Source organism: Sorghum bicolor, chromosome 8, assembly GCF_000003195.3.
Source record: "Sorghum bicolor cultivar BTx623 chromosome 8, Sorghum_bicolor_NCBIv3, whole genome shotgun sequence".
Lineage (NCBI taxonomy): Eukaryota > Viridiplantae > Streptophyta > Magnoliopsida > Poales > Poaceae > Sorghum > Sorghum bicolor.
The window spans coordinates 3267755-3280167 of record NC_012877.2 but is presented as its reverse complement, the minus strand read 5'-3'; the positions used below and the strand labels follow the sequence as shown (position 1 = coordinate 3280167).

Genomic DNA, 12413 nt, shown 5'->3' with positions numbered 1-12413 from the left:
TCCGAAAGGCAACGAATTGCCCACCACTACGTATGAAGCAAAACAGGTTGTCTGCCCTTTGGGATTAGAAATCCAGAAGATACACGCATGTCCTAATGACTGCATCCTCTACCGTGGGGAGGAATACGAGAATTTGGATGCATGTCCAGTATGTAAGGCATCACGGTATAAGATTAGACGAGATGATCCTGGCGATGTTGAGGGTGAAGAACGTCATAGGAAGAAAATTCCAGCCAAGGTTATGTGGTATGCTCCTATAATACCACGATTAAAACGTCTGTTCAGAAATAAGGACAATGCAAAGTTGTTGCGGTGGCATAAAGAAGACCGTAAGATAGACAATATGCTGAGACACCCTGCCGATGGATCCCAGTGGAGAGCGATAGACAGAGAATTCTCAGATTTTGCAAATGATGCTAGAAACTTGCGGTTCGCCTTAAGTACAGATGGTATGAATCCTTTCGGTGAGCAGAGCAGTAGTCACAGCACTTGGCCAGTTACTCTATGTATCTACAACCTTCCTCCATGGCTATGCATGAAGCGGAAGTTTATTATGATGCCGGTGCTTATCCAAGGACCGAAGCAACCTGGCAATGACATAGATGTCTACCTTAGGCCATTAGTTGAGGAACTTCAACTTTTATGGAGCAAACCAGGAGTTCGCGTGTGGGATGAGTACAAACAAGAGCACTTTGACCTACGAGCATTGCTGTTTGTAACAATCAATGATTGGCCAGCTCTGAGTAATCTTTCAGGCCAGTCAAACAAGGGATATAATGCATGCACACATTGTTATGAAGACCTTGACTGTGTATTTTTGAAAAAATGTCGAAAGGTCGTGTACCTTGGCCACCGTCGGTTTCTTCCTGTGAACCACCCAGTACGAAAGAAAGGCAAGCATTTTAAAGGCAAGGCAGACCACCGGACCAAACCTCTCAATCGAACCGGGGATGATGTACTCGAAATGGTCAAGGATATAAAAGTGGTATTTGGAAAGGGACGAGGCAGCGAACCTATTCCCAAGGATGCTAAGGGACACGTACCCATGTGGAAGAAGAAATGCATATTTTGGGAGCTACCTTACTGGAATGTCCTAGAGGTCCGCAACGCGATCGACGTGATGCACCTGACAAAGAATCTTTGTGTGAACTTGCTCGGATTCATGGGTGTCTACGGGAAGTCTAAGGATTCACTTGAAGCACGACAAGACTTGCAGCGCATGAAAGAACGAGACAACCTGCATCCAGAAAAGACAGATGATGGACGTCATTACTTAAGCCCTGCTAGCTACACTCTGAGCAAAGAAGAGAAGGAAAGCATGTTTGAATGTCTTAGCAGCATCAAGGTCCCATCTGGATTCTCCTCCAATATCAAGGGAATAATTAATGTGCCAGAAAAGAAATTCCTGAACTTGAAGTCCCATGACTGTCACGTTCTAATGACGCAATTGCTGCCGGTCGTTTTAAGAGGAATTCTACCTCCACACGTACGTCTAGCCACCGTAAAGCTATGTGCATTCCTCAATGCAATTTCTCAGAAGGCAATCAATCCAGAGCAACTAGCTACTCTGCAGAATGATGTCGTTCAATGTCTCGTCAGCTTTGAGTTGGTGTTCCCTCCATCCTTCTTCGATATCATGACACACCTCCTAGTTCATCTGGTCAAAGAGATTCGTATTCTCGGTCCTGTGTTCCTACACAACATGTTCCCCTTCGAGAGATTCATGGGTGTCCTAAAGAAATATGTCCATAGTCGTTCCCGGCCAGAAGGAAGCATTGCCAAGGGCTACGGAACACAGGAGGTCATAGAGTTCTGTGTTGACTTTATTCCAGACCTTGACCCAATTGGCATTCCTGAATCTCGACACGAGGGCAGACTCAGCGGAAAGGGAACACTTGGGAAGAAAACATATATTGGTACGGGAAACGATTACTTCAATAAAGCACACTACACAGTTCTCCAGAACTCCTCATTGGTGGAACCATATGTTGAGGTACACAAAGATTACCTACGGTCCCAGTGGCCCGGGAAGAATGAAGCTTGGATAATGCGTCAGCACATGGAAACTTTTGGCGATTGGTTGCGCAAAAAATGTCAAGGTGATGAAAACATTGATGAGCAGCTTTATTTGTTGGCCAGGCAACCATCATGGCATGTCCTCACATACAAAGGGTACGAGATAAATGGTAACACATTTTACACAGTTGGCCAAGATAAAAGGAGCACCAACCAAAATAGTGGTGTACGCGTGGATGCCACGGATCCAAATGGGAACAGGCAAACATATTATGGACGCATAGAAGACATATGGGAACTAGTCTATGCAGCTAATTTTAAAGTTCCTTTGTTCCGGTGCCAATGGGTGAAGATGACCGGAGGTGGGGTAACAGTCGACAAGGAGTATGGGATGACAACCGTGGACCTTAACAATAGTGGGTTCAAAGACGAACCATTCGTCCTTGCTGCAGACGTGAGTCAGGTGTTCTATGTCAAAGATATGTCTACGAAACCAAAGAGAGGAAAAAATGATGACCACTCAATCATCAATGAGCCAAAGCGCCACATTGTCCTTTCTGGGAAAAGAAACATTGTCGGAATTGAGGACAAGTCAGACATGTCAGGCGATTACGAAAGGGATGATCGAATTCCGCCCTTCATAGTCAACAAAGACCCAAGCATTCTGTTAAACAATGAGGATACTCCATGGTTACGGCAGGATCATAACCAAGGGTCATACGTCAAGAAGAAGTTCACTGTTGTGTCGGCTTGACTGTTCCATTTGGGACAATCTAGGGTTCGGTCAAAGGGTGTGTTTGTAAAAACCAATGCTTTGACTTTGGTCAAACTTGGTCAAATAGCCCATTTGATGACTTGAAATGAAAAAAGTTTGAATACAAAGTTGTTAGAGATCATCAAAATCTATATTTTATATATTGTCCATTTTTCCATTTGGATAATTTTGAGGCAATTCTAGTTACATTTCTATAAAATCCAAGACGGGTTTCGGTCAAACTTGGTCAAATGACAAACTAAATTACTTCAAATGAAAATATTTTGAATACCAAGTTGTTAGATATCTTCAAGATCTAAACTTTTTATATACACAACTTTTCCATTTGAGAAAATCTAAGTTAACAATACCCACCAATTCTAAGTTCTCACACAAACTATATGAAACTATATGTGTCAATTGTGGATTTTCAACTACGCCTTCCCAAAACTTTGTCAAATGCAAAAATGGTCTATATATGAAATGTAGATTTTGATGAGTGGAACAATATTGGTATTCATGACTTTTCCATTCGAGACCATGTAGGGTTCCGAAACCGCTGCGTGGCTATGAGTTCCATGAAAATTCAAAATTCAGTGGTTCAAACTTTTCCAAATGAAAAGTTGACCATTAGACAAAATGTAGAACTTGATGAGTGTAGCAAACTTTGTATTCATGACTGTTCCATTTGGGACAATCTAGGGTTCGGTCAAAGGGTGTGTTTGTAAAAACCAATGCTTTGACTTTGGTCAAACTTGGTCAAATAGCCCATTTGATGACTTGAAATGAAAAAAGTTTGAATACAAAGTTGTTAGAGATCATCAAAATCTATATTTTATATATTGTCCATTTTTCCATTTGGATAATTTTGAGCCAATTCTAGTTACATTTCTATAAAATCCAAGACGGGTTTCGGTCAAACTTGGTCAAATGACAAACTAAATTACTTCAAATGAAAATATTTTGAATACCAAGTTGTTAGATATCTTCAAGATCTAAACTTTTTATATACACAACTTTTCCATTTGAGAAAATCTAAGTTAACAATACCCACCAATTCTAAGTTCTCACACAAACTATATGAAACTATATGTGTCAATTGTGGATTTTCAACTACGCCTTCCCAAAACTTTGTCAAATGCAAAAATGGTCTATATATGAAATGTAGATTTTGATGAGTGGAACAATATTGGTATTCATGACTTTTCCATTCGAGACCATGTAGGGTTCCGAAACCGCTGCGTGGCTATGAGTTCCATGAAAATTCAAAATTCAGTGGTTCAAACTTTTCCAAATGAAAAGTGGACCATTAGACAAAATGTAGAACTTGATGAGTGTAGCAAACCTTGTATTCATGACTGTTCCATTTGGGACAATCTAGGGTTCGGTCAAAGGGTGTGTTTGTAAAAACCAATGCTTTGACTTTGGTCAAACTTGGTCAAATAGCCCATTTGTTTATATGATTTTTTATTTGATGAAAATTATACCCAAGTAGCATTCCTAGTAATAAATAACAAAAATAAAAAGTTTTACGTCAATATGATGTGAAAATAAATTTCCAGTTCATTGGATATAGTTTTTGTAAATTTATTGGAATAATATATTTTTGCATTAACAAAATACTAAACATTTCTTACAAAATCATTGTAAATTATAAAAATACAATAAGATATTTAAGTTTAAAAATTTTCATGTGTACATTAAAACAAATTACAATATATGTCACTATTTAAAAAACATTATGCAAAATATTTAATTTACTATACAATTTATAATATAAACTGTATATATAAAACAATTGAAAAACCCTAAACTAAAAAAATGGGCCTTTAGCACCGGCCCATAGTGGGAACCGGTGCTAAAGGGTCCTGAAAATTTCAGGACCCCGCCCGAGCCCGCCTAGGACCCTTTAGCACCGGTCCGTGGCTAGAACCGGTGTAAAGGTCCTTTAGCACCGGCTGGTAACACGAGCCGGTGCTAAAGGGTGACCCTTTAACACCGGCGCGTAACACCAGCCGGTGTTAAAGGCCCTTTAGCACCGGTTCCAGCCACGGACCGGTGCTAAAGGGTCCGCCTCTATTTAAGTCATGGGCGTCCTGGATCTGAGCAGTTCCTCTTCGTCTTCGTCGAGTTCATCGTATCCAGCGCCGCCGCCCGTTCATCTGCCCGCGCGCGACCTCGCCGATCTCCAGCGCCGCCGTCTCCAGCTCCGGCCACCAGCGCTGCCGCCGCGACCACCATCTCCACCAGCGCCGCCATCTACGTCTCGATCTCCACGCCCGGCCCCGCGCGCGTCCACTGCAATGTATAATCCAAAACCATATATATATAATAAATACTCCACTGCAGTTTATATATATAAAATAAATAAATGTTATGAATTATATGTCAATCACTTTGCAATTTTAGTGATTTCTATATATTTGTACACAAAAATAATAATTAATGAATGCTAGCTAGTATATATATTAAGTATATATATATACACACTAAAAAATAATGCATGATGTTAGTATTTTATTCTAGTAATAGTTTTTAGTACATTAGTATAAGTGTAGTGTTGACCTGTTATAAATTATATTATGCTAGTATATATTTGTAATATATTAATATTATTCTTGTATTATTTTGTAGTATTATTTTTTTAGTATATTATTTGTAGTATTATTTTTTTAGTATATTATTTGAAGTATATTATTCTTGTATTATTCTTGTATCATATTTTATTTCTAGTGTGTTGTATATATTATTGTTTGTACTATTATTCTTGTATTATTCTTGTATTATATTTTATTTTGTAGTGTTTTGTATATATTATTGTTTGTACTATTATTCTAGTATTATTCTTTTAGTATATTATTCTAGTGTATTACTAGGCTTAAGATTCTAGTATTATTTTTAGAGCACTCCAACACTTTCATTATTTTTGTAGTATTCTTGTAATATATATTCTTGTAGTATTTTTAGTATATAGTATGTATGTATGTTCTATTTTTTTATATATGTATTATTTTTTGTATGTATGTATATTATTTTTTGTACATATACACACACATATATATGTAATATTGTTTGTACTATATATTATTCTAGTATTGTTTTTTATTCTAATGTATTACTTGGCTTAAAAGATCCTAGTATTATTTTTAGAGCACTCCAACACTTTCATTTGTAGTAGTATTAGTGTATTTCTTATCTTATATAGAATATATATATATGTATGGTTGCAGACATAGAAATGGCTGATCGTCCTCATGATGATCCTGATTATATGGAAGATGCCATTCAAAATATGATCGACGACGGTAGTCAGTACTTTGCTGATTACCACGACATCATGCAAGGTAATCCTACTGAGCAACAAGAGGGCAATGCCCCTGAGCAACAACTTGTCGTGCAACAAGAAGAAAATACTGGCGAGGTATGTAAATGTAAACATATATAAATAATGCATCTCTTACATTAGGTTTTAGACTTATTACTTGGTTATTAATTTAGTATTTTTGTTTCTATATGTACGTGTAGCCTTCTGGATCGACCTCTACGGGGAGAAGCGTACCTCCACGAGGACCAAAGAAGCCGTTGGAGGGCCGCTATGTAATCTCTGAGTTTGAGATAGCTACAGGCAGACCACTTGGTGAGCATGCAAATAAATATGTTAATCACTGTGGATATCTTGTGAGAGATCAAATACCGATCAGTTGTCGTGAATGGAGAGAGAAGCGAGGTGCTCCTGAGATCAGTTTTGTCTCTGATCGTGACAAGGAGTTAGTTTGGAAAGCCGTCACAGACGTTTTCACCTTCGACACCAACGATGAAGAGTTGAAGGTGCGAATTTATGACTGGACTATGAAGAAGATGGCAGTACTCTTCCAGAATTGGAAGAAGTCTTTGTACAATAAATATGTCAAGAAAAACGAGACTCCAGATTTCAACCTCAAGCAATATGTAAAGCTGAGGGCCTTCTGGGATGACTTTGTGCAGTACAAAACATCAGAAGAGGGCGAGGAACGAGCCAATAGAAACAAAGAGAATGCCAGTAAAAAGGCATACCACCATCATATGGGATCAGGTGGTTATAAGAGTGCTGCTCCCAAGTGGGACCGAATGGAACAGGAGATGCTTGCTAGGGGGGTCACACCCGAGACAATAGCAAAGAATTGGAGCGAGCGCTCCAAGCATTGGTTCTACGGTCATGGGGGAAGCGTGGACCCAGACACCGGGGCGCTAGTTTGGGGCCAAGAAATCTCTAGAGCAGCAGAGAGACTAGTCCGTGCACGTGAGGCGGTTCAGTCTGGTGAGTTCAGGCCTAACAGGGAGAAGGATGAACTCACCTATGCGCTTGAAAATCCTGAGCACGGTGGGCGTACGAGAGGCTATGGGGCAGTTCCGTGGCTGCAATCATTCCAAGCCGATCAAGATACCTACAGAAGCCGCCAGAGAAAGAAGGATGAGGAGGCAGAGCGGATCCGCCGCCTGGAAGCTTTTGTTCTGCAGTCACAAGAGCGCGAGAAAGCTCGTGAAGAATGGATGCAGGCAGAGATTCAAAGGCAAGTGCAAGCAGCACTTAGTCAAATGACGAAAGGGCAAGGTACATCACAGCCTGAGGTCAATGTTAGCCCCCCAGGCCAGTTGAAAAGCAGCTGCGCATCCACGGAAGTACCAACCATTCAGGATGACACGAAGCTACACTTCCCCGTGGATGATGTCACAGAGGCTTTTACTACCTGTGAGCTGCATGTACCAGATGGGAATGCCACCAAAAAGGTGGCTATCGCTGTTGTCAACCCTATCGACCGAACGGGCACTCCAAGAATCCATAATCGACCAGTACCTGGTGGATATGCTAGCGTCTCGGTTGATAGGGTTGAGAAAGGTTGTGGCAATGTGCCACTAGACATAGAAGGGGGAGACGGAGAGAAGACCTTAGGTGAAGCTGAGAAGACATTTATTTGTTGGCGCAAGCGCTTCATAATTATTCCTCAGCATAGGTTTGTGTGTGATTTTACTTCTTATATTATTTATTATGTATTGAAATTTAAAAAAAGTTTACTCACAAAACTTGTAATTGTTTTCTTTGCAGGGACTCCTCCAACCTAAGTCCAGTTCTCTCCCCAGCGCATCATAGTGCTGCGGGCGGTGACAATGCTGGATCTCCTCCAACACCTGCGGCGGCCACACCGACCCCGCCACCGCCTCCACCACGGTCTCCACCTCCTCCACCGAGGTCTCCAACTCCTCCACCGCGTTCTCCAACTCCTCCACCGCGTTCTCCAACGCCAAAAAGATCGGCCCCACCCCCTCCACCGCCTGCACCGCCCTCTCCAAAGAGTGCACGGTCGGTCCCCTCGCCTCCAAAGCGAGGTAGTAAGAAGCGGTCCGTCCAAGAAGGACCGAAGTCATCGGTCCCACCTCCAAAGAAGGCTGCCTCAGCAAAGAGAGCTAAGACGCCAGAAAAATTACCTTACGAAAAGAGTGAAGAGGAGGTAATTGCTACATCTAAAGCTGAGGTTCAACAATTTTTTGATAAAATAAAGGAGGAAAGGAAAAAACGACTTAACCCAGAAAAGCCGTACTTTTATGTGAAGCCATCGGAACTGAGGCAGAAGGTGGCGGACCATCAAAAGAAGCAACGCGAAGCTCAGAAAAAGCCAGCACTTTCGGACTATGAGCGGTCTCTGGTCAAGTCTTCACAGCCTACTAAGAAGAGAGTAGGAAAGGGGGTCCCACAGCTCGGAGAAGTATCAAAACCGGTGCCCCCTTTGATTGTGCCAAATCAATACGGCTCAAATGAAGACTTGATGCCAAAGAAATCCTTAGCGTTGTCTGAGCTAGACTCGCTTGAGAGTTACTTTGGACAGAGCGGTTTAAATATAGAAGAAATTACCGCCATTCTTGGATGTCATACATTTGAAAAAGCCGAGGTAGTTGATCAATGGAGGGCAAGATATGAACCGGGCAGGAGTCTATTCGACCCTAAGCGTTTACACGAGCTCGGCACACAAATGTTTGCAATAAACAAATGGTGCATTGAGGCGTCTAAAAGGGGAGAGAATTGGATTTCTGTTCGTATTAGACAACATCACTACTTCCGTGGAGATGACCTCATATACGTGCAGTTCGAAGAATTGCACCAATTATGCCACCTCGACGCTCTTGACAAATCTCTTGTCAGCTGCTTTTGTCTGTAAGTATTTTTCCTTTTTATTATACTTCTAACTTCTTTAATTACATGTATATAATCCTTACACACTTAGGATTTGTATGTATATATGCAGGCACCAAATGAGAGAGCTCAGAATGAGAAATGACAATAGTATTGGGTTCGTTGACCCTTATATTGTTTTCAAGGCTCCGCAGGCAGTGTGGACAGCAGATTATGAGACAGAAATCTGCACCAATCTTATGAGGTTCTTTGTAAACCAAAAAGAAAAACAAAAAATACTCTTCCCCTTCAACTTCGAGTGAGTTATATAGTTATTAAGTGCATGCATATTTTATTTTACATTATAGGACTGACCCTATATATGTGTGTGTAAACAGCTTTCACTGGATACTCATGGTCATTGAAATTCCCAAGAACCGATTGATAATCTTTGACTCAATGAGAAAACCACAAGAAAATTATCAACAAATGGTAAACATTATTCAAAGGTACGTAATGTCGATCTCAGCTACAAAAATATCATAATATGACTCTGTAATTATTAGTTCACGATCCACAATGGCTGTGTATAGGGTTTGGGAAAGATTCATTGACCGTGAACATCTCAGTGGATGTAAAGCGCCGCTTAACATAATACATCCACAAGTAAGTTCTACTAGCTAACAAACTTTCGCTAACTTTTAGCCTTCTTATTGTCGTGGTTATGAATATTTTTATATATATATACATCGTACAGTGGTGTTTAAGACAAGAAGGAGGGAACAATCTATGTGCATATTACGTGTGCAAATTCATGATGGCACAAGTCAATCAAACACCCACAGAGACGCTCAGAGTACGTTACATGTCTCTTTTCATTATCTCCTGAATTATATTGAATAACTTAGATAACTAATACCTTTTTTATTTATTTCAAATTAAAGACGGAATGGCTGAGGGAAAAGGTCCTACAACAAGACCGAATCAAAGCTATCCAAGAGACGATAGCAGGATTTCTCCGCGACCAAGTGATCAATCCAAACGGCGAGTTTCACTTCAACGGCAACGAAACTCTTATACCAAACAACGATGATCATTTGTATCGTTTGTAGACATTGGGAGAACAAACTCTATGTATATATGTGTTACGAATTTTGTACATATAAAACTATATATATATATATAAAGCTTTTTACATATCTATTTAATTTTTGATGTGGTCTATTTATTTTATTATAGGCAAAGCTTAACTATTAAGCTTAGCCTATAATTTTCATTTATATATATGCTTAATATGCGTGTAATATAAATATATTATTGTATCAGCAAAACATGTATTGAAAAACCTATTATTATATATTATATATAAACAATAAACAGAACCGAAGAAGTGAACTAAAAAAAAAAAGAAAAAGAAACCCTTTAACACCGGTTGGTAGGGTCCTGCAACGTGGCAGCCCTGGCAGGACCCTTTAACACCGGTTGGTGTTACCAACCGGTGTTAAAGGGGGGGCCTTTAGCACCGGTTGGCCGAACCGGGACTAAAGGGTGGGCCTTTAGTCCCGGAAGGGCAGCACCGGCTCGGGAACCGGGGCAACAGGCCCTTCCCGACCGGTGCTAATGCCCGATCATGCAGTGGTGCTATACAGAAAAATAGTCCACGGCTACTGTCCATAGATGGGTCAGCAGCTGTGTGCCCGCGCTTGCGGCAACACCTGGACGAGGGAGATGAAGATGAACCGAGTAGAAGAACCGGGTGAGAGATCATAACTACACCGTGGGTCCCATATATGATAAGATACCGAATAAGATTACATGGGTAAAGAAGACAATTGTATATACTACACCAGTTTCAAAAAAAATACTATGCCATAATAGCATGCCTGGCCAATTAATAATTATGTAAATCAGACCTAAAAATAGTTAAAGTAATTTATTCCGAAATAGAAATAATTAAAGGTGTTTTGTTGCTTGGACATGCGGTGATGCAATTTATCATTTCCTGTAATCCAAACAGCTAAAATTTTTTATTCCTGCGTTTTGGAATCCTACGGTTTCTCTACTTTCACTCACTGTCATTCCTACGTTTTTTCCTATTCCTTCGTTTTGTAATCCTTTGTTCCAAACAGACACTCGAGTGTCTATAATTCTAAAAAAACATAGGAAAAGGAAATGTGGGTGATCTGCCCGCTTGTTTCGTTATAGCGATCACAATGAAGCTGCCAGCTTCTTCAATTCTTCTCTTCCTCTTGTATAAGAAAAAAAATGATGATACTATGAACTATCTGAATCGTTATTGTTGGAGCTGACCTTACCTTGCTTTAGGCCTTGTTTAGATGTGAAAACTTTTTAGATTTCGATACTGTAGCACTTTTGTTTGTTTGTGGCAAATATTGTCCAATCATAGACTAACTATTCGTCTCGCGATTTACAGACAAATTGTGTAATTAGTTTTTATTTTCATCTATATTTAGTGCTTCATGTATATGTCGTAAGATTTGATGTGACGGAGAATCTTGGAAACTTTTTGGTTTTTGGATGAACTAAACAAGACCTTAAATTCTGAAGGAGCGAAGAGGGTCCATTTTATGATGGACGTGTCACCTTGTATGGCATGGTCTAGGTCTTGTTTAGATGGGAAAAGTTTTTAGATTTTGCTACTATAATACTTTTGGTTGTTTGTGACAAATATTATCTAATCATAGACTAACTAGAGTTAAAAGATCCGTCTAGTAATTTACATTAGGCTGTATAGGTTGCCTACCCATCGAGTGTACGGTGTACCGAAGCCCAATTATGCAGAATGCAGCAGCACTAACAAAAGCTTGTTCCGGTGGGTACAGTGTGCCTAAAAAGAAAAGAAGGGTATAGCATCGACTGGAGCGAGCAGTGATTCCATCCATGTTAAGCAAACATACATTCAGAGATTATAAAATATAAAGTGACAATCAAATTCCAACAGGGGATGTAGCTCAGATGGTAGAGCGCTCGCTTAGCATGCGAGAGGTACGGGGATCGATACCCCGCATCTCCAATTAGTTTATTTTTGTTTTTTTTGTTTATATGTCTTTTGATTCATGCAGTCCTGCTGACATATTTTTTGTTTATATTCTCTTTCGTTCATGCACTCCTGCTGACCTTTCTTTTTGTTTGGTTATGTTGTGTTTTTGTTTAATGTTTTTTTTTGTTCATGCACTCCTGCTTCTTTTTGTTGGGTTCATTCATTCCTCTAGTCCTAACAATTTCCAAAGTGCTTATCTGTTTTTTTTTCTTTTTTTCCTTTTTTTCTCTCTCCTCATCTTCTAATCCTCTGTGAACATTTTCCAAAGAACTCTCAACCACCGGTCCCTAAATTTATGTTATCGTGTCATCTCGGTCTTCAAACTTACAAATCGATCGTTTAGGTTCTCGAACTTGTTCGTCTGTGTTATCTGGGTCTCTGAACTTGTTTAGTTGTGTCATTCTGGTCTCTAAACGTATAAATCATCAGTTTAGGTC

At 40.0% G+C, this 12413-nt stretch overlaps 1 non-coding gene across 1 annotated transcript; it reads left to right on the top strand.

Annotated features, from left to right (window-relative positions):
• Nucleotides 11877–11949, top strand: TRNAA-AGC. The gene has a single exon. It is a non-coding gene; the product is annotated as a tRNA-Ala (tRNA).